The sequence below is a fragment of the Sinocyclocheilus grahami genome, unplaced genomic scaffold (assembly GCF_001515645.1).
Source record: "Sinocyclocheilus grahami isolate Dianchi unplaced genomic scaffold, SAMN03320097.WGS_v1.1 scaffold1298.1, whole genome shotgun sequence".
Taxonomy (NCBI): domain Eukaryota; kingdom Metazoa; phylum Chordata; class Actinopteri; order Cypriniformes; family Cyprinidae; genus Sinocyclocheilus; species Sinocyclocheilus grahami.
This window is the reverse complement of record NW_015506477.1, coordinates 177,212-201,429: the sequence shown is the minus strand read 5'-3', so window position 1 is coordinate 201,429 and position 24,218 is coordinate 177,212. Positions and strand designations below refer to the sequence as shown.

The 24,218-nt window shown below is 37.3% G+C and overlaps 1 pseudogene; it reads left to right on the top strand.

Moving 5' to 3' along the window:
• Nucleotides 1-16,285: 16,285 nt before the first annotated feature.
• LOC107568978 (interferon-induced protein 44-like) lies at nt 16,286-20,865 on the top strand (annotated as a pseudogene).
• The last annotated feature ends 3,353 nt before the right edge of the window (nt 20,866-24,218 follow it).

The window sequence follows — 24,218 nt, the reverse complement described above, 5'->3', positions numbered from 1 at the left end:
CAGAAGCTGATGAAATGTCCTGGGGCACCACAGTAAAGGCAGAGTTCGGCCGCTAAGCTTGGCGCGAGTGAGTCAGGTTGAATCCATTTACATGGGCTCTGGAACAGAGGGACCGCTGGTGGACGTGAAGGGCTGGTGGGAGGCTTTGTGGGGCTGGCAGGCTGACAACTGTTGCGAGATACGAGTGGCTCATTGTAGGAAGCCTTCTAGTCCAATGTTGTCATCGTAGATGGCCATTTGAGCACGAAGGGGAGGGTCCAGACCTAGATGGTAGGCACTGAGGAGGGCCGCCTCATTCCAGCCACTAGTGTGCGAAACTGTAGTGTGTAATCACTGGTGGTGGAGGAGCCTTGACGCAGGCGCAGTAGTTGGTCGGCCATGGAAAGTTCTCCCGTCGTGGAGCCAAACACTTCCTTGAAATGATTTTTGAAAGCATCATATGAATTAATCATGGCACTGTTAACGTTCCATATCGCTCGGGCCCATTCCAGCGCTTTGCCATTTAGGAGGGAAATTAAGAAGGCTACTTTCGAACGTTCCGTTGTGAACTTCTGCGGCTGCATCTCTATAAACAGATCCACTTGTAGAAGGAAGCCGCCACACACAGCCGCGTCACCAGCATATGAAGCAGGCAGGGCCATGGAACTTACAGAGGCAGATGATGGGGTGGTGACTGGCGTGAGGGAGGCCCTGAGGGTGCTGACCAGTTCCTCGAGGACCTCTGCGGTAGATGGAAGACGGGGATTCATGGAGGTGTTGGTTCTGGGTCCGATCTTCTGTCACAAACAGAGGAATTCAGGTAAACAGAAGGTTTTATTGACAATACTGATGGTCAGGATCGAAGGCAGTTGAGTATGAGAGATATGTGAAAGTTCTGGGTATCTTAGGTTTTTGGTAATCTGGGTTCTGAATCGTTGCAGTTTAGGAGGGAAATTAAGAAGGCTACCTTCGAACGTTCCATTGTGAACTTCTGCGGCTCCATCTCTTTAAACAGAGCCACTTGTAGAAGGAAGCCGCCACACACAGCCGCGTCACCAGCATATGAAGCAGGCAGGGCCATGGAAGGTTCCCAGGCAGATGATGGGGTGGTGACTGGCGTGAGGGAGGCCCTGAGGGTGCTGACCAGTTCCTCGAGGACCTCTGCGGTAGATGGAAGACGGGGATTCATGGAGGTGTTGGTTCTGGGTCCGATCTTCTGTCACAAACAGAGGAATTCAGGTAAACAGAAGGTTTTATTGACAATACTGATGGTCAGGATCGAAGGCAGTTGAGTATGAGAGATATGTGAAAGTTCTGGGTATCTTAGGTTTTTGGTAATCTGGGTTCTGAATCGTTGCAGGAATCCTGGAGACGAACCGGGGCTAAGGAGAATCGTATCACGGAGACGTAATAGACTTCTGGAGGGGAGGAAACAATAGGTAGTTATTCAGGTAAGGAGTCTGGCAATGTTCAGGTAGTGAATGGTAGACCGGACACTGGAATACTGGGTGGAGTGAGAAGATATAGTGGGCTTGATTGGTGATGCAGGTGCAGGTGATCAGAATTCGGGTGATTGGGATCTGGTGTGTGTCGGAGGAGGTGACTGTGCTGACGTGAGTGATTGTGATGGTTTTCTGACACATACATACATACATTGTGAATTATTGAAAAGTACCTATTTATTTAATATAAATAAATAAATAAATGGGAGGAGGGGGTAGGGGGGTGAGTACCGGCACTTCTTTTTTTCCACTTCAAGCACTGCTCATATGTGACACAGATCGGATGTGTTCTATGACTGTGTAAATAGGGAAAAAGAACACATTAATTTTTTTAAAAATTAAGATTTTTGAGGTTTCCACAAAATGAGTTCATTAAGCTCTCGTCTAGTGATCCCAATGCTCCAAATAGTAATGAAACATCTAAAATTGTCTTTATTTGTAAATTTTCTGAGTGGATTACCTATTCTCCACTCGCTTCTCGCACTGACTGTCATCCGAAGCGCACAATGGCACTTCCGACGTCGCACGATCCCGATAAATACACATATAAACAGAATTACAGTATTTAAGTATTCACGCAAACATAATCCATTCTGTCTTAAGTGAATGCTTAGGGAACTGTTGGGGAAAACATCTGATGTGTAACATTATATTAGATTTGTGCATTACATTAGACCTATAGGCCGTCTGTCTCATTAATGTTAATCTAACAATATGTTATATTTTAGTTAATTTTGAGTTAATAATAAGGATGGTGTGTTGGGTGGGGCGTATGTATTTATTTTGCCCCATAAATAGCACAATGAGTAGTGGGTTGCGTAACTTCCTGACGTTTGACTTCCGCCATCTCCTTCCTGTGTCGTGATTCTGGAAACGCCATAGTAAGGTATGAGCGTGTCCCTTGTTTTAATACTGTAAGAGCTTGTATAAAGATGTTTATATATATATATAACTTAACTTAACTATAAATAACTTAAATGATGAAGGAGTGGCTTCACAACAACTCTGTGACTGTTCTTGAATGGCCCAGCCAGAGCCCTGACTTAAACCCAATTGAGCATCTCTGGAGAGACCTAAAAATTGCTGTCCACCAACGTTTACCATCCAACCTGACAGAACTGGAGAGGATCTGCAACTTGGAGGAATGGCAGAGGATCCCCAAATTCAGGTGTGAAAAACTTGTTGCATCTTTCCCCAAAAGACTCATGGCTGTATTAGATCAAAAGGGTGTTTCTACTAAATACTGAGCAAAGGGTCTGAATACTTAGGACCATGTGATATTTCAGATTTTCTTTTTTAATAAATCTGCATAAATGTCAACAATTCTGTGTTTTTCTGTCAATATGGGGTGCTGTGTGTACATTAATGAGGAAAAAAAATTAACTTAAATGATTTTAGCAAATGGCTGCAATATAACAAAGAGTGAAAAATGTAAGGGGGTCTGAATACTTTCCGTACCCACTGTATATATATATACAGTATATATTTATTCTGTGTTAAGCACAGGGAGATAACCCGCGATATGAGAGTGTGAGCTCGTGGGTTGTTAATGCGGTCGTTTTCGGAGCTGTGGACTCCGTGCTTAACCTATAGCAGTGAGCTGTGTTTTGCAGCGGTTCTATCCCACTCTATCTTATAGTTGTGCTCCACTCTTGGATCATGGCAGAGGTATGTGTGCGGTGGATTATGTTTGTCACATTGATGTGAATTGTGTATTTTCAATGTTTATAATGCTGTTGCATTTGCTTTGTGGCAAGTGTGTTATTTGTTAATGTTTTGTATTTTATTTGCATTTTATATTAATTTAGTTGTTAAAGGTATTTGTATTTTGTATTTACGTTTTGTTTTCTTTACTTGACAGATCTTTTTTTCTCATGAATGGCTGAGATTAAGCTTCTGAAATGTGTATGATTTCATGTTTAAATATTTACAAATATATTCTTTTGTTTTTATTCTGTCTCCCAATGTTGTCTGTATATTATATAAAATTGCCTTTAAATTACAGGCTAATAGCTCAAGACCACACAAGAACTTGGAATTGCAAGTTTGCTTCCTTGAATGTTGCTCAACTGAACATTTTGATGCACAACCCTCATACTTTCTTTATCAAAGGTTATCATAAATGTTAAGCTTCAGTTGCATTAACTGTTGTATTCTGTAGCAATGCTTTTGAATGTTGGTCAAAATTAAGTGATAATAATGACTAACCATTTATCATTAAAAATAGGCCTACCTCTTATTAGTTTAGTAAGAATGCAATCATTCTTATGGAATATTTTTTGTAAACAATTGAACTCTGTAAGAATCTATAGTCTGTCCCCCGACCCAGAATCCACTCCACAATATATCTTTGATCATGCTCATTTCCCAAAATGGCTTAATTATTATAGAGATGTTGAAAGTCAACCGTTATGTTGTTTCTAGACCATTTGAGATGATCACATGCTGAGCAAATGGTGACAAATTGTAGAATGGGAATGGGTGTGGGACACCGAGAACCATCTCAGACAAAGAAGGGGTGACAGAACTTAATCAACATACAGATCACAGTTGTAACGACAAGAACAACTTCATTTACATTAATGGTAGTAAACTGGAAATGTATAAAAGGGTTGAGCCTAGGATGTTCTGAGTTCATTCCGACTCTGTTGAACCCAAGGTGCACCATGTACTTTGTCGCTGCCATAAACATCTTCATCAAGATCTTCAACATCCTCATCACTTTTTCTTACAACACAAAAACAACACTGGTCTACAAGGTACAGGAAAATGTATAGTTCACAAAAATGAAGGAAAGGTATACTTATAAATACATATTTGAATACATATTTTATTAGTCTTGCTGTAGTAATTTGGTCCTTGATCCCATAATTTTTCTTGACCAACATTCTCAATTTTACAGATAAATATGAATAAAATGTGTACTTTTAAGACACTTTTGTCCTACTATAAAATAAATTTCCACTTAATGAATGCATTTATAAACCTCAATACATTTTATACAGAAATGTGTGGAGGGAGATGCCTTTGGTTATCAAATTTAAACAGTCTAAAGGCCTTTCGACACTGAGCGCGAAACGAATATCGGACGCCATGACGAGCTGTAATAAAAAAATAGATTTCTATGGATGCTTCCACATAGGCCGCGAACATTCGCACACCGAAAATGCTAATGTTTTTTTTTTTTATTTCGAACCAGTCCGATGAATCTTTTTAGTTTCGCAAAGCGAAATCATGGGCCGTCCAATAAGATTTTGGCTAGGATCACGTGACCGAAGCAGCTGCTGTTGCACAAAAGGGTGAGAGTGGTGGCCCTGTTTCGAAAACCAGTGTAAACAAACATCAAAGAAGAGTATCCCGGATAAGAAAAGAGAGTTGATGCTGAGTTCTTGTTATCGTTGGTATTTGAGAACAGATTTATTCTCACATGTTCTTTAAACAGAATAACATTTCTATTAATTGTCCACTGAATTATGTAATCACAGTAGAGCACCGTTCGTTTTCTTCCACATGCGCGCGAGTGTTATGAGTCAGAGCACGTTAACTCTTTTTCTAAACGTGAAATATGAAAGCAAATAGATATGATTATGACAATATATTTTCTGTATGTGTTTTGTATGCAGCTCATGTTCTTTTTATAGCAATAAAGGATGTTTATGACAAATATTAGCAGTGTAGCATTATTAAACATACAAAGAGTGCATGCTCAACTGAACATTTTGATGCACAACCCTCATACTTTCTTTATCAAAGGTTATCATAAATGTTAAGCTTCAGTTGCATTAACTGTTGTATTCTGTAGCAATGCTTTTGAATGTTGGTCAAAATTAAGTGATAATAATGACTAACCATTTATCATTAAAAATAGGCCTACCTCTTATTAGTTTAGTAAGAATGCAATCATTCTTATGGAATATTTTTTGTAAACAATTGAACTCTGTAAGAATCTATAGTCTGTCCCCCGACCCAGAATCCACTCCACAATATATCTTTGATCATGCTCATTTCCCAAAATGGCTTAATTATTATAGAGATGTTGAAAGTCAACCGTTATGTTGTTTCTAGACCATTTGAGATGATCACATGCTGAGCAAATGGTGACCAATTGTAGAATGGGAATGGGTGTGGGACACCGAGAACCATCTCAGACAAAGAAGGGGTGACAGAACTTAATCAACATACAGATCACAGTTGTAACGACAAGAACAACTTCATTTACATTAATGGTAGTAAACTGGAAATGTATAAAAGGGTTGAGCCTAGGATGTTCTGAGTTCATTCCGACTCTGTTGAACCCAAGGTGCACCATGTACTTTGTCGCTGCCATAAACATCTTCATCAAGATCTTCAACATCCTCATCACTTTTTCTTACAACACAAAAACAACACTGGTCTACAAGGTACAGGAAAATGTATAGTTCACAAAAATGAAGGAAAGGTATACTTATAAATACATATTTGAATACATATTTTATTAGTCTTGCTGTAGTAATTTGGTCCTTGATCCCATAATTTTTCTTGACCAACATTCTCAATTTTACAGATAAATATGAATAAAATGTGTACTTTTAAGACACTTTTGTCCTACTATAAAATAAATTTCCACTTAATGAATGCATTTATAAACCTCAATACATTTTATACAGAAATGTGTGGAGGGAGATGCCTTTGGTTATCAAATTTAAACAGTCTAAAGGCCTTTCGACACTGAGCGCGAAACGAATATCGGACGCCATGACGAGCTGTAATAAAAAAATAGATTTCTATGGATGCTTCCACATAGGCCGCGAACATTCGCACACCGAAAATGCTAATGTTTTTTTTTTTTATTTCGAACCAGTCCGATGAATCTTTTTAGTTTCGCAAAGCGAAATCATGGGCCGTCCAATAAGATTTTGGCTAGGATCACGTGACCGAAGCAGCTGCTGTTGCACAAAAGGGTGAGAGTGGTGGCCCTGTTTCGAAAACCAGTGTAAACAAACATCAAAGAAGAGTATCCCGGATAAGAAAAGAGAGTTGATGCTGAGTTCTTGTTATCGTTGGTATTTGAGAACAGATTTATTCTCACATGTTCTTTAAACAGAATAACATTTCTATTAATTGTCCACTGAATTATGTAATCACAGTAGAGCACCGTTCGTTTTCTTCCACATGCGCGCGAGTGTTATGAGTCAGAGCACGTTAACTCTTTTTCTAAACGTGAAATATGAAAGCAAATAGATATGATTATGACAATATATTTTCTGTATGTGTTTTGTATGCAGCTCATGTTCTTTTTATAGCAATAAAGGATGTTTATGACAAATATTAGCAGTGTAGCATTATTAAACATACAAAGAGTGCATGTGTCTGCTTATCAATCAAAATCTACTATAGATCACAATCGGAATTTATTATAAGCACCCAATGATGGTTTAAAGTGAGTAAGCAAATACATTAATAATTACATACATTTTCAGGTGTAGCGTGATGCTAATTGTACTTCAAATTATGTTTTAGAATATAGCCTATTCTTGTAAGCATTATAGAAAGTTTGTGTTTCTGGTGTAGAACCAAAGTTTGTTTATCTTAATTTAATGTTGTATATTGAGCAGTGGACAATGTTAAATCCATTTACGAGATACATATCTGAGGAAAAATGCATTGTTGGTCAGCGCCACCTAGCGTGCTGGCATGAATTAGCAGAAGGCGAACAATCATTTCGCGTTCAGTGTGAAAGTACCATTCGTCGGCGATTCGCCTCGCTTTTTCGCATCGCACTCAGTGTGGAAAGGCCTTAAATAGTATTTATGATAGTTAGATAACTTTAGGTATACCACATTATATTATTAACATGGCATGCTCTTCTTTTAAATGACACTATTTTTTATTTATGTTCTTGACCCACCACACCTGGCAATTTGCTGGTGTACGCAGATCTGGCCAGTAAATAATTGATTCATTACATAAGTATGTGAAACATTCAATTTGTGAAGCATTCAACATCCAATAAGCTGTGGTGATATGTTAAAAGATTATTTATCTTATTTCTCTTCTTTGTTTTTTGTTCAGTGCACAGAGCATGCCATCCATGAACATTTCTCAAAGACTTCTGGAAAACATTTTCAACCACAAGTTCCTATATATGGGATATGTACAGCTCCGTTTGAAATTAGAGCTACATTCATGGAGCAAATCCTAACCCATAATGTAATTTAGTAAATATTTTGAGGCACAAAAATTGGCTGTTACTAATGAGGTTAGAAACGGGAAATATAACTACAGCAGAAAATGCAAATAATAACTATTAAAACTAATTATTGGACTAATATAAGTATAACATTACTTAAACTAAGTATAACATTACTTTAGTTGACACCATGCATTTTTGTGTTCACTTATGAGAATGATGACGTGAATGGATGCGCTGCAATTTGTTTAGAGGTTAGACATAAATACAATTGAAATAATTTAATCTTAATTTGACCAACATTCTAAAGCATTGCTACAGAATACAACAGTTAATGCAACTGAAGCTAAACATTTATGATAACCTTTGATAAAGAAAATATGAGGGTTGTGTATCAAAATGTTCAGTTGAGCAACATTCAAGCAAGCAAACATGCAATTACAAGTTCTTGTGTGGTCTTGAGCTATTAGCCTGTAATTTAAAGGCCATTTCTGTAATACACAGACAACATTGGGAGACAGAATAAAAACACAGGAATATATGTGTAAATATTTATTTAAACATTAAATCATACACATTTAAAAAAACTTAATCTCAGTCATTCATGAGAAACGTATAGTTCTACTGTCACAGAATGTCAACAAGTAATCTGGGAGAAATTCAGAGGAATATTCCTTTAATGTAGTTGTCTTCCAACGCTACCTACATAGTGATCAGTTCTGTAATTGTTCAGGTAAACAGAGGGGGGATGGTTGCAACACTTTTAGCATTTCCTTTAGTTTCTCAGAGACTGATTGTATTAGAAAGCCAAAATTTTAATACAATAAAGCTACATCTGCCAGCTACTTCCCCACACTACTGTAACATGTGTACATATTACAATATGCGTACAATTTATGCTTGAATAGACAAAGTCAAATGTTGCAACTGACACCATAAGAGAGCACGGTTGCAACAGTATACAGGGGCAGTTGCAGCATTCATTAAAATGTAATAAAAATAACTGATTAAATATCATTTTGCTACATTTTTTTTTGTTTGTTTTTGTGCACAGACAGGGTCTTCAAGTTGAATTGGCTGTATAAAAAAACAAAGAACAGTAAATGGGCAACATTTTTATAGTAAGTAACAACCATGTTTTGGTGAATTATTACAATACATGTGTCTTGTTTCCCATTGGTTTGTTCTTGTCATGTGACCCTCTTGTTTCCTATAAGTAGCTTCATTTTCCCATTGTGCATTGTGTGTATTTAACCCGCTGTTGGTGAGTCTAGTCTGTTTATGTCAAGTCTGCTCATGCTATGTCTGTTCAAGTCAAGTCAAGTCTGTGTTTCTTGTTTGGATGTTTGGATATCACCTGTAAATAAACTGCACTTGGGTTCTCACTTACGCTCGTCTTCAGTGGATGATTCGTTACATAAACTGTCCCAACTTTTTTGGAATCGGGTTTGTAAAAGAAAACCAAACTGGACGTGAGAACAGCTATATATTAAGGATATAATAAACAAATTGGAGTTGGGATAACCTCCAAACCAAAGCCGATACCTTTTTAAAAGCTCATTATCGTCAAATGTTTCTAAAATGTTTATATTCCGAGGCAGATTGCTGGCAACAGCCATTTTAGGATAGTTGTGGTTTGGTCTTAGTGACTTAGGAGTCCTCTTCACTACTCCTAACGTTTCACAGATTTAGGAGCTAGTTTTAGCGCTTAAACGCTTTGTGAAATACTCTTAGAACAAAAATTTAGTACTGACACGCACATTATTTTTAAGATTTTCTGCTAAATCGGCGAGTTATGAGCTACTTTTAGCCTTAAGATATTTTGTGAATATGGGCCCAGATCATTAAATAATACATATTTTTTACCATGAAAATATTTTTTTTGTAGAAGGAATGGTCACATGTGGCTGATTTCGTCCAGGAAGGATGAGGGACTAACTAAGCACGTGTGCAGTATATATCATCACTGTAGTTCTTTCCTGATTGAAGATATATGTTGCAACTGCCCCTTGTAGCAACCGTCCCCACTCTCCCCCTACTCAGAAACACATATAACAGAAACGATTAATTATTTAAAAAATGTGAACAGTCATTGGAGTAGTTTAAGCTTAACTTTGTTCAACTTTATTACCTGCTTGAAATAATCCATAAGACAAAACACGGTCTGAGGCGCTCACGCTAATAATTTCAGTTCCACTCGCCTGTACTTGAAGGCCTGACCCACGATGGGGTATCCTGATGAATATTCACGCAAGCGCCACCCAGTGGAACCAAATATTTCAGGAACTGAAAATATTGTAACACCGGGTCTTTTACTCTCTGCATTAACCCTATAACCAGGGGCGTAAATTTCGTCTGACAGTAGGGGGGGACAATGGATTGAAGCATCCCCAATAACGTGTATTTTAGCCCCCTGAATGCAATTTTTACCGGAGGCCCCTCGAAACATGATTCGTTTGTGCTAGTTGTGGGCTGCTTTTTTAGTAGCAATTGGGCAGGTTTTGTTGTGAAAACAAATGCCGCCAAAAGGCTGATAACATGGACTGGTGAGTAAGTAAAGGTCACCTATATTAGTCGAAATAAACCTTAGTTAAACCGAGAAACATGTTTGTACGTTCTGCTGCCCTTAAAGCTCCTCTGGCGAGTCATTAACCTTAACAGCGAATTAACGTGAAATACTGAGGTAAACAGTTTTAAACACTATTTTCTAGTACTTCTTTTGTTTGTTATTTTCAGATTTCTAGACTGGATATAGTCTGCAACTTCGGAGGAGTATTTTCGATCCTCTTCTTGTGAATGCCATAGTATCGATGATAACATCAGCTGGCAAGTTAATGTCAGTTAGCCGAAGTTTACTAACTTAGTTGAACAAAGAGAAGCGTAGTAAGTTGTCTTCTCTATTCTGCCTCTTTATCGCAAGTAAGGTAATTCTCTTCAAATGCTATTTAAGTCAGAAAGTGTGTACCAATGTTGTACGTAACTTAGAGACGGTCCCTAAATTCAGTGACAGACGTAACGTTAACATAAAACAGCGAGCTAACAACTTACTGAGGAAAACTGAGTTAAGAAACACCACTGTTAAGAACATCTTTTGTATTTTATTTTCAAGTTTGTGGTCATGTCGTCTGCATCGGAGGTGTGTTTGCCGTTGTAGCGGTGCTAACAACAGGTGAGCTTCCATCAACTTAACTAACGTTAATGTTACTAAATTAGCCAAATTATCCTCTAGCTTAGGGTGACCATATGTGCCATTTTCCCAGGACGCGTCCTGGCCAGGATTTCTATATTGCCTAAAATATCTAAGTTTTGGCTTTGTTTGCGTGTGCAGACTGATCGGTGTATGACATCAAAATACCATACAGACGGTTCCTTATGCTTTCAAAATGCTCTCGAGGTACATTTGCTGTTCTCCAGTAACTCACAGAACAGGTTGACGTTTTAAAGAGAGGAACATGCTATCACATGTTGAATGAACATGAGCACTGCACGCTTCAAAATAGAAACCACTTTATATCACTGTATTTCTGAAGGAAACTGACTGTCTTCAGAAAATTTTGGATGTCATTTTCATTTCTTCTTGCATGTAATGTCTGATAAAGCAGCATTTGTGAGGGGAGCGCTACTTTGTGTACATCTGTTACCGGGAAAACCTCTATCTCTATCACTCCAACAGCACCTCCTGCTGGCAGAGAATTCATTTGCATATAGCCTAAATGCCGCCACAAATAGAATGCAAGCCTGTGGGAAACACTGTAATAATATTTATGCAATTTTTTACTGCAAATTATAATTACTTATACTTGTCTCTTTAAAAATAAAAAAATAAGCCACTTAGCCAATGTAACTTTTCAGCATAGCCTATTTTATTTGAAGTGTATCCCGTGTATTCTGATACATGCATTAATGTTTCTGGGCTAAGCCCTGGATATCCACTCACTGTAGAACTGCCCCTGGAATCAAACCCATTATTTCAGCACTTTGCTCTACTGATTGAGAATGCATTGTAAAAAAATGTAGCTTTAATAATTTTAATATGATGGATTGTCAACTAATTATGTACCTTCCTTTTAGGTGTGTTCTGATGTAGTATATAAAGTTTTTATTAATGTCAAAGTGCATACAGCACCAACAAGTTTGACAGTCGAGGCAAATTCTGTAAACACTGCTTTGAAAAATAATGTTTTTTTTTCTTGTGCTTGCAAGTTCATTCAGACAGTCAACATTTGTGGCACCAAATGCATTGAAAGTCACAGATCAGCTGGAATTTTGGAAAGAGGGTGCAGCCTGAATCCCATCCTGCTGTTTCTCATCGGAGAGCTTGTCAACTTTTACTGTCAAAATGACTGAAATTTAACCCTAACACCACAAACAAATTTTTACTGTATTTTCTTTACACTACCAGTCAAAAGTTATTGAACAGTAAGATTTTTAATGTTTCTTAAAGAAGTCTCTTCTGCTCACCAAGCCTGCATTTATTTGATCCAAAATACAGCAAGAACAGTACAATTTTGAAATACTTTTACTATTTAAAATAACTGTTTTGTATTTGAATATATTTTAAAATGTAATTTATTCCTGCATCAAAGCTGATTAATCAGCCTCATTACGCCAGTCACATGATCCTTCAGAAATCATTCTAATATTCTGAGTTGCTGTTCAGAAAACTATTATTATTATTATTGTTGTTTTTATTATTATTTTGAAAACAGCCGAGTATAATTTTTTCAGATTTCTTTGATAAATAGAAAGTTCAGAAGAACAGCATTTATCTGAAATAGAAATCTTATGTCTTTAGGATCATTAGGAAATCACAGGTAGGTGAGTTTGATCAGGGTTGGAGCTAAACTCTGCAGCGCATTGGACCTCCAGGGCAAGATTTGAGGGACCCTGGTATAGTGTATAATGTTACAAAAGCTTTTTATTTCAGATAAATGCTGATCTTTGGATCTTTCTATTCATCAAAGAATCCTGAAAAAATTTACTCAACTGTTTTAAATATTGAAAATAATATCATAAAATGTTTATCAGCATATTAGAATGAGTTCTGAAGGATTATGTAACACTGAAGACTGGAGTATTGATGCTGAAAATCACAGAAATAAATTACATTTTAACATATATTCAAATAGAAAGCAGTTATTTTTAGTAAAATATCACAATATTTACTGCTTTTGCTGTATTTTGGATCAAATAAATGCAGGCTTGATGAGCAGAAGAGACTTTAAAAACATTAAAAAATATTACTGTTTAAAAACTTTTGACTGGTTGTGTACTTGCTAATTTTTGCTTTTCAGTATGTGTATGTTTTGCCATGATACAAAGTCCCCGGGGGACTGTGGTGATGCCCTTTTTTAAGCTAGTGCATCAGAGATGTCAATATTTGTAAGTTGTACTTTTAAAAAGAAAATGTAAAATGCTGGGATGGTAAAATCATAGTTTACAGTGCAGTACTACAATTGGATTGTTTTTTACAGGTAAACATTTTTTTAACTAAATGAAAATAAATGAAATGACTATGAAATAACTAAATGAAAATACGGTAATAATACTGTAAATAAAATACATTAAATACATTATTGTACTGTAAATGCAATTACAGTAATAATACTGTAAACATTTTTACAGCAACTTACTGGCATCCAGCTGCCAGTAAGTTACTGTAAAATTTACAGCAACCTATTTACAGTGTTGCTAACATAGGGACTCATTGAAAAATACATTGGCATCATCTGAATTAAAGAGAAAATAATCACTTTATCCGATGTTTAAGTGAATAAAATAGCCTTGACAGCTTTACTTACTGGAGTTCCACAGCTATTGTCTTTGTTCTCTCTCACGGTGTCTCACCGGACTCGTGTGTGTGTAGGTGATGTAAAAGAGGAAAGCAGGCATTTGGACCAAAGCACTGTGAGGCAAGGGAGGGGAGACTTAAAATGTTTCTAAACTTAAAACGCATTTTGCAGCTTGTAGCTTACAACACACAGAGTCAGAGGTGCAGATTGTGATTTGCCTTTTGTCTTGACTGATACAATGGGTTTACAATCTCATATATTGGCGGGGTCTCAGCCAGAAGATATCATCCAAGCCGTATTAGGACATTTGAAGGAAAACTCCAAAGTAATAAACCACATTCATTTAAATATTAAACATTCAGTATGTCTTCAAAAAGGATTTATATTTGTGCAATACATATGATATTTTCACATATTTTCTGTCTCTATTTTAAATCTTGGTTCAACCCAGAGTAGCCACTTAGTCACACAAGTGAAGATTACATCAGTGACCCTTCACTATCTGATCAGGCTTTCTGCCTGGTTTACACTGTGGACGCAACTTCAATCCATATCACAGATGACCAATTTATTGACAAATTGAGGATAATCCGCCAAAGCATCAGTGATATAAGTAAGACTGGTCTATGAATTATGGTTATTGTTTTTATATTTGGAGATTAAGGAGTGTTGCTGTTGCTATAACCTACACCAGTACAGTGGTGGGATGTAACAGTAACACTAATTTTCTAAAGTGTATGCATTAATTTATTGTGCTAATTGCATAAATGTGCTTTTTCAAAATAACAGTTATTCCCACAAAAACAACTCTGGCAAACTGTTCCTTAAATATTCATCAGATAAGACACAAAACTGTGTTTAGCATCCTAACCTATCTAAGCATTCATATATAAGGTCCCTCAGTGTTATCAGCAGTTTTCGCATTGCTCAATAGATAATTAAATGGCAAATTCGGCAGGCAAAACACCATCATCACTAGGAATCGGGAATTTAGAGAAGTGGAATTCATTTCCCCAATGGTCTGACCTCTGATGCATTCAAGTTCGTTAACTTGAACACTTGAATTCACCGTATTGATCATAAGCTGCCTGATTCGGAAGTGACTGAGTTAGCATTACTTCACCTATTGCTACATTATTGACATGGACTCCACGAGTTATGTGACTGACTCAAGAACAAGTTCAGATGGGAACTTCATCCCCAAGAAGGATATCAAGAGATCAAGCATCCACTTCACAGCTGCTATGTTTCACTCTCTCGAACATCTTCACAAGCTAAGTTCCATTTAATGCTCTCAGGTTATCTGCAACATGCGTGTTGCTAAGGCTATCCGTGTTGCTTAGGCTCATTTAGTTGTTTTCAGTTAAGTGCTAGTTTATGCGAATGTGCGGTATTTATCTTTTGTCACTGGCAACACGCTGTAGCTGCAATATGCTGCGCTTAACGGGGTCTAATGTCATTTCATGCATTCGGAGTTATTTACACTGTTAAGAGTTGAATACTTATGCGCGCGCACGCATTCAGTGACCCAAGCGAGAGCAAGAGCACGCCACTTAACACGTTTCTTTCATGGTTACGGAAGTCATCGGCAGTGCAGCAGTTACTTGCTCGAGAAGACTAGGTTGTTCGAGAGGAACTACACTAGCCTGCCTCCGGCTGGAGAGAGTGGCCGCTTGCAGTCAGGGTGGAATTAAAAGCAGAGACGTCAAATTGGACACTTCTTTTGGTAATGACGTTCTCGCAGTGTTTGCATACTCTATCACAGATGAAGTGAATTATATGCAATATTTGTCAAATACACAGACGTTTCAGAAATGTTTGAATAAAGCAACAGAAACACTTTTATATATTGCTTAATACAGCGCCATCTGTTCATGAATAAGTTCAACATTAACATATGCTATTTAAATAACGTTACCAATAAAGTGGGGTTATATGCTTTTACTCAATATAACAGTGTGACTACACTAAAAATGCTTTTACTGTTATAAAAACACAGAGTTGTGAGCATTATTGGAATTGAATTGTTAGAATAAGCACGCAACACACATCGTGCTTATCACAGAATCTAACCAACGAGAATAAAGTGTGTCATATCAAGGCTTTCGCAGAGACTAGGCGGCTGGTCTCGTTTTGCTCTCGCGGTACTTTGATGGCACATGTGATCGTAAGGTGGCTGCAGCGCCGATCAAATTCGGACAATTTTTCTAACCAGAATGCATTGCTTTTGACAGGCGGCAGCTGATCTTTGCGGTGCCTCATGAAGTCGAACAAGCCTAATGTCTCTGAAGATGTGTGCTTTTGAATGAGAGGAAGAGATAACCTTATTCAGTGTATGTGAACAGTGAATGCAATTTGTTTTTCCAGGGCAGCAACGGAGTTTCTCAAGCGCGTTTGTTTGTTCCCGTCATTTTGGTGATTAATGTTTTATAACAAGGTGCATTCTGACACTGGATTTGCACATCGTTTGATACTGAAAGACGCAGCAGTCCCAGCGATAAAAGATCCCGGTCATGATTAGGAACGGCTGTAAAACTGCATCAATGTCTATGTTCGTTGCCAATCACCCCGTAAGTCCTCGTGACTCTTCAGCTCTGCCCACGGCTCGACTCCAGGAGCTCGGCTGTTTTCGGAGAGAATCGTAAAGCTGTATCTTTCTTTTATAAATCTGATAAAACTGAAGACTCTTCGGAGATGTGAATGATGCAATACTACACTATAGGTACTCAAGATTAACATGAGATTGGCCGAAACTGTGTGTGTTATGTCCCCTTTAACTTAGTCAAGTCGACTTTATTTTTATAGCACTACAGCATATATTTAATCAGCAGGAAATAACGACCATGGTGCAAACAGAATCATCTGCTGCGGTGCAGCTCCAAGAGAAAATGGTAAACGGTCGTGGTTCAGTTGAAGTCGTTTGCATCCGAGGGCCTGGGCTGCTGACATGCTGCCTCGCCGCCTGTCGGCCAGTGGCTTTGCGGGCGGTGTTTGATCATGAAGGTAACTCATGAAACTGATATCGGACATGCTTCTGAGGCAGCAACGGTTCAGTGATCTACAACAAAATAGAACGAGCTTTGGTGACTATTCAATGATTTATTTGATCAACCATCATGGGATAGAACACACAGGATTGTGGGTATCAAGGCAGCGAAGGAGATCTATTCCGCCTTTAAATATCAGCCAGATGAGGTATCTCAGGAGGCAGGAAGTTAAGCTAATTTTGGATTCGATGTGTCTCGATGCCTTCCTACCTTGAAATGTGTCCTCCAAAGGCAGCATTTTCCAGTTTCGGATGCAGCCGTCAGTTCAGCGTTGATTCTGTCCCCATATCAGACACGCTTGTTATGTCTAGTTGTATTGGAAACATGCTTGTTCTTAAGCTCTCGGTTGTTATTGGGAACAAGCTTGTTCTTAAGTTATAGTTGCATTGTCTGTAACCTGCTTGTCCCAGAGCTATCTGGTTGTTATTGGAACATGCTTGTTCTAAAAGCTGTAGTCGTAATCGGAACATGCTTGTTCTTAAGCTATCTAGTCATATTGGGAATATGCTTGTTCTTAAGCTTCCTGGTCATTATTGGGAACATGATTGTTCTTAAGCTGTCTAGTCGTATGGGTATATGCTTGTTCTTAGTTAAGCTACCTGGTCATTACTGGGAACATGCTTGTTCTTAAGTTATAGCTGTATTGTTGGGAACATGCTTGTTCCAGAGCTATCTCTATCAGAGCAAGTCCAGTATTTTAAAATAACATTTCCTTAAAGGGAAATTTATTATGCTTTTTTACTTTTTCAACTTTAGTTAGTCTGTAATGTTGCTGTTTGAGCATACAAAAGATCTGCAAAGTTACAAAGCACAAAGTCCACTTCAAAAGGAGATATTTTATTTAAGTCAAGTCAAGTCACCTTTATTTATATAGCGCTTTTAACAATACAGATTGTGTCAAAGCAACTGAACAGCATTAATTAGGAAAATAGTGTGTCAATAATGCAAAATGATAATAGTAAATACTCATTTTTCAGTTAAAGACAGTTCATCATTGGATTCAGTGATGCCATCATCCAGCTCAGTTCAGTTTAAATAGTATCTGTTCAATCAAGTCAACGATATCGCTGGAAATGAAGTGTCCCCAACTAAGCAAGCCAGAGGCGAAAGCGGCAAGGAACCAAAACTCCATCGGTGACAGAATGGAGATACTTGCTAATTTTTGCTTTTCAGTATGTGTATGTTTTGCCATGATACAAAGTCCCCGGGGGACTGTGGTGATGCCCTTTTTTAAGCTAGTGCATCAGAGATGTCAATATTTGTAAGTTGTACTTTTAAAAAGAAAATGTAAAATGCTGGGATGGTAAAATCATAGTTTACAGTGCAGTACTACAATTGGATTGTTTTTTACAGGTAAACATTTTTTTAACTAAATGAAAATAAATGAAATGACTATGAAATAACTAAATGAAAATACGGTAATAATACTGTAAATAAAATACATTAAATACATTATTGTACTGTAAATGCAATTACAGTAATAATACTGTAAACATTTTTACAGCAACTTACTGGCATCCAGCTGCCAGTAAGTTACTGTAAAATTTACAGCAACCTATTTACAGTGTTGCTAACATAGGGACTCATTGAAAAATACATTGGCATCATCTGAATTAAAGAGAAAATAATCACTTTATCCGATGTTTAAGTGAATAAAATAGCCTTGACAGCTTTACTTACTGGAGTTCCACAGCTATTGTCTTTGTTCTCTCTCACGGTGTCTCACCGGACTCGTGTGTGTGTAGGTGATGTAAAAGAGGAAAGCAGGCATTTGGACCAAAGCACTGTGAGGCAAGGGAGGGGAGACTTAAAATGTTTCTAAACTTAAAACGCATTTTGCAGCTTGTAGCTTACAACACACAGAGTCAGAGGTGCAGATTGTGATTTGCCTTTTGTCTTGACTGATACAATGGGTTTACAATCTCATATATTGGCGGGGTCTCAGCCAGAAGATATCATCCAAGCCGTATTAGGACATTTGAAGGAAAACTCCAAAGTAATAAACCACATTCATTTAAATATTAAACATTCAGTATGTCTTCAAAAAGGATTTATATTTGTGCAATACATATGATATTTTCACATATTTTCTGTCTCTATTTTAAATCTTGGTTCAACCCAGAGTAGCCACTTAGTCACACAAGTGAAGATTACATCAGTGACCCTTCACTATCTGATCAGGCTTTCTGCCTGGTTTACACTGTGGACGCAACTTCAATCCATATCACAGATGACCAATTTATTGACAAATTGAGGATAATCCGCCAAAGCATCAGTGATATAAGTAAGACTGGTCTATGAATTATGGTTATTGTTTTTATATTTGGAGATTAAGGAGTGTTGCTGTTGCTATAACCTACACCAGTACAGTGGTGGGATGTAACAGTAACACTAATTTTCTAAAGTGTATGCATTAATTTATTGTGCTAATTGCATAAATGTGCTTTTTCAAAATAACAGTTATTCCCACAAAAACAACTCTGGCAAACTGTTCCTTAAATATTCATCAGATAAGACACAAAACTGTGTTTAGCATCCTAACCTATCTAAGCATTCATATATAAGGTCCCTCAGTGTTATCAGCAGTTTTCGCATTGCTCAATAGATAATTAAATGGCAAATTCGGCAGGCAAAACACCATCATCACTAGGAATCGGGAATTTAGAGAAGTGGAATTCATTTCCCCAATGGTCTGACCTCTGATGCATTCAAGTTCGTTAACTTGAACACTTGAATTCACCGTATTGATCATAAGCTGCCTGATTCGGAAGTGACTGAGTTAGCATTACTTCACCTATTGCTACATTATTGACATGGACTCCACGAGTTATGTGACTGACTCAAGAACAAGTTCAGATGGGAACTTCATCCCCAAGAAGGATATCAAGAGATCAAGCATCCACTTCACAGCTGCTATGTTTCACTCTCTCGAACATCTTCACAAGCTAAGTTCCATTTAATGCTCTCAGGTTATCTGCAACATGCGTGTTGCTAAGGCTATCCGTGTTGCTTAGGCTCATTTAGTTGTTTTCAGTTAAGTGCTAGTTTATGCGAATGTGCGGTATTTATCTTTTGTCACTGGCAACACGCTGTAGCTGCAATATGCTGCGCTTAACGGGGTCTAATGTCATTTCATGCATTCGGAGTTATTTACACTGTTAAGAGTTGAATACTTATGCGCGCGCACGCATTCAGTGACCCAAGCGAGAGCAAGAGCACGCCACTTAACACGTTTCTTTCATGGTTACGGAAGTCATCGGCAGTGCAGCAGTTACTTGCTCGAGAAGACTAGGTTGTTCGAGAGGAACTACACTAGCCTGCCTCCGGCTGGAGAGAGTGGCCGCTTGCAGTCAGGGTGGAATTAAAAGCAGAGACGTCAAATTGGACACTTCTTTTGGTAATGACGTTCTCGCAGTGTTTGCATACTCTATCACAGATGAAGTGAATTATATGCAATATTTGTCAAATACACAGACGTTTCAGAAATGTTTGAATAAAGCAACAGAAACACTTTTATATATTGCTTAATACAGCGCCATCTGTTCATGAATAAGTTCAACATTAACATATGCTATTTAAATAACGTTACCAATAAAGTGGGGTTATATGCTTTTACTCGATATAACAGTGTGACTACACTAAAAATGCTTTTACTGTTATAAAAACACAGAGTTGTGAGCATTATTGTAACAGAAACACTAAATAGTCAAGTCAAGTTTATTTGTACAGCGCGTTTCACCATACAAATCATTGCAACTTTACAGCAAATTAAGTTTCTACAATATTTAGTGGTAGCTTATCAGTGGTGACTGTCAGTTAATGATACAAATGTAAAATATGTGAAAAATAATGTGTTTTTCGAACAACCTAGTATGAGAGCCTGTTCTAGTACACCCCCAAAACAAAATCAAGACTTTGTAAAAGAGCATAATAGGACCCTTTTAAGACAACAAGAAAAAGTTGAACCATTTCATAGACCACTTATTCTATCATTGTAGGAATTCCTCAAGTGATCGTCATGACTAAAGTGACGTATGAAGTAGTGAAGTATGTTCACTGGTGAAAAAAGACCTAAAGAAGGTATACGCCAACAAGAGGATCAAAGAGACAGTAGATCATGCCATTTAATGTAAATATAATTTATGAATACTGAGTTTTTCTGATATTTGTAGAGTCATCTTTTTCTTTTTTTCTTTTTTACCTCTTCTCTTTCTTTAGATGCAGTTGTGCTGTGAGAAGATTGGGGTGCCAATGAACTGAAGAACTACCACGATGAGATCGAAATAGATGATGATGCTGATGTTCTCATTTTAAAAACATTTGAGCAAATTGTAAACTTTGCTAATGATAGACTAAGACAAGCTGCTTCCAACTGATATGAACTCTATGCATACTATGAATGCAGACAATAATGTTTCTATGCTCAATAACAGTGAAAACAACACCTGGAATGCACATTTATGACACTTGTTAACTACTAAGTATGTGCAAAATTATCTTACATGTATGCACAAATCAGCTGACTAATTTGGCGCATGCACAAAATATTTCATCAGTTTTACAGCATTATTGCAACAGACTATTACAGGTTGTTTATCCATTTAAAATGTATGTATGTACAGTCATGTGAAAAAGTTTGCACCTTATTGAATTCCATGGTTTTCCATATCAGGACACACTAAACAATTATCTGGTCATTGGCTAATCTTAAAATTTGGAAAATAAAACCTCAGATGAACAACAACGCATTACATATTGCATCGTGTCATTATTTATTTAACAAAAATAAAGCCAAAATGGAAAAGCCATGGGTGACAAAGTTTAGGACACCCTTACTGTTAACATAGGAATTAAGAGGGTTAGTAACAGTCAGGCTCTGCTAAGCAAATGCCTTTGATCAACTGATCATCATCAGTGAGCACCTCTATAAAAGAAGATGTTTTGGCAGTTTGCTGGTCTTGAGCCCTCAGGTGTGTGTGGTTGTGTGTTTGTGTGTGTGTGTGTGTGTGTGTGTGTGTGTAAACATATATAATAAGTAATTAACAGTATTTTTTTTGCTACACAGTAAGTTCTATCTACTCATATTGTTCATTACATAAGAAACCTTTGGACCTCAAACCTTCACTCTAGTAGCTCCAATTTGTCCTTACAGAAAACCAAGCTAGCTGATGAACAAACAATCCACTACACACAAAACATCCCACAATACATATACAGTAGATGTCCTGGAGGAGCAGTTCACTCCATACTCTGCAGAGCAGTAAGATTGAGAGCTATACTGTTCTCGTATTAGGCAGTGATGCATCTAATCAGGTTGCTCTCCAAGATACACATGCAGAACAATCTTTGTGTGTACTGAGCATGTGATGTCCTCATGCAGAATCAGAGAACTTGAAGCTCCATGTCATTATTCTGGGACATGCAATTGCCTATCTTAAACAATTTAAAGGTCAAAGTCAAAACGCTTTCCAAATATGCAGGAGATGTGTGGCAGGTGGTCTGTGGGCAGGCAGAGATGTAATGTCTTCAGACTCAGAAAATTAGAAATAGAATGGAAAAGTGTAGTTGCTCAGATGGCTAGAATTGAATTAGTCTGGCCCTGTTGTCAATTCGTTTTGTAGTCTCTAGTACTACAAAACATTGATCATACCTACTTGATTCACAAAGATAAAATATGCAATAGCTAAGCCATATGGCATCTTTGGTATATGCCGTGCTTGTGACAAATGTAGTCTTCCACTCACCTCCCTCTGTAATCAGTATGTGCAGTATGCACTGCATAAGTTTAAAGGGGTCATAAACTGCCTTTGCTTTTTATTTTGTACTTTTCTCTGAGGTCCACTTATAATGTTATCAAGATTTTTACATCAAAAAGCATCATAATTTAGAAGTAATTAATTAGAAGTAAGTATTTTTCTGTTCTGTTTTTAACTCCCCTCATCAGAACGCTCTGTTTGAATAGGTGTGGTGGATTGTAGACTCAGAAGTAAATGCCCACTGTTATGATTGGCTAATAGTTGTGTATGTTTGACAGTCTACATCCTTCATACATGGATGCTGCAGTGATTTAGGTTAAAAACGCATAAATACTCGTATGTACGTATCAAACGATCTGTAATAACAGGCAAAGCAATAGTGATCACATAGTGAAAACAGGTACTCACACTTGTGTGTTGTGACATTACTGTCCGATCCGATATAGTCTGCACAGCATCGTCATTTTAGTTTCAATCTTTCTGAAAATCCCGTGTCGAACCAGTGTTGCCAGATGATAATTTTGAGCTTCTGGTACGATACTTGGACATTTCCAATCTGGCAACACTGTCGAACTGTGACTTGTATGTAAACGAATCTGATTAACCAATTCTGATTGGTTGATTGGAATGTTGTTCCAGGATCAGCAAGGATGTTGATCCAGGAACATGTTGTATTTGGTGAAATCACGTCCACTAGTGCTTTTCCATACTATTACATCATAGAGTAGAACATTCCACAACCAGTTGTTTTGGCAGACTGCCTTCAATATAAGCTGTTTTTTAGACTAATGAGAAAGTTTTGAGTTCTGAAACTTCTTATATGTCAAAAGATCAAGGGAATTTTGTTTTTTCAGTTCATGACCCCTTTAATATGGTGAACACATTGGCATCTGTGATCTATCCAAGATCTGCAGAAACTAAGGGCAATCATTATGGATAACTGTAATTTAATCCTCTGTAATCTATGCAAATCATCACCTTTTTTTCACATGAAGAAGGCTGGAGAAGAATGTATCAGTGCTTATATTCCTTTATGGCCTTTTGTTAGGGTCTTGACAAGGGGCAGATCCAACTCTTAGGGGATACAGTAGATCCTTGCAGGAAACAGGATGGTAAGAAATTTTCAAGTAAGAGTTTGTAAACAAGTAAAAGTTTGATTAAACTAAATTCAAGTACAGTATTTGAATGGATGTGATATATATAATTTAATCCTCTGTAATCTATGCAAATCATCACCTTTTTTTCACATGAAGAAGGCTGGAGAAGAATGTATCAGTGCTTATATTCCTTTATGTCCTTTTGTTAGGGTCTTGACAAGGGGCAGATCCAACTCTTAGGGGATACAGTAGATCCTTGCAGGAAACAGGATGGTAAGAAATTTTCAAGTAAGAGTTTGTAAACAAGTAAAAGTTTGATTAAACTAAATTCAAGTACAGTATTTGAATGGATGTGATATATATATACATACATAACTTCAAAGGGAATCAATTGTGTGTATGCAGACCCCATGGGTACTAAAAAGTCAAGTGGTTACACACTGCGTATGGATTCAAGTCATGAATGCCTAAATAAAAAGATAAAGAAAACATGATGTATACAATTAAACATTTATTTCCTAGAGAATCTAATTTTCCCAAATTGTAATTATGCATTATTACAGTGCCCCCAACTGATTGTTTGAGTGGAGTTAATAAGAGTCTAAATACATGCAGAACTAATTAAAAACAGATATTATGAATAATAAATAAACATAAACAGCTTTGGTACTATCTCAAGGATCATCTAATCTACATATTAAAAATTAAAAATACTTTTGGTAGATGCTTGTTGAATGATATTATGACTACAAAATGTACTGTATTACAAAAATACCTATAAAAATTCATTTTTGAGTACATATTCAAACCCTAATATCAAACATATTTTATTATTTTAGAGCAGTGGTTCTCAACCCTGTCATACACTCTCAGAAA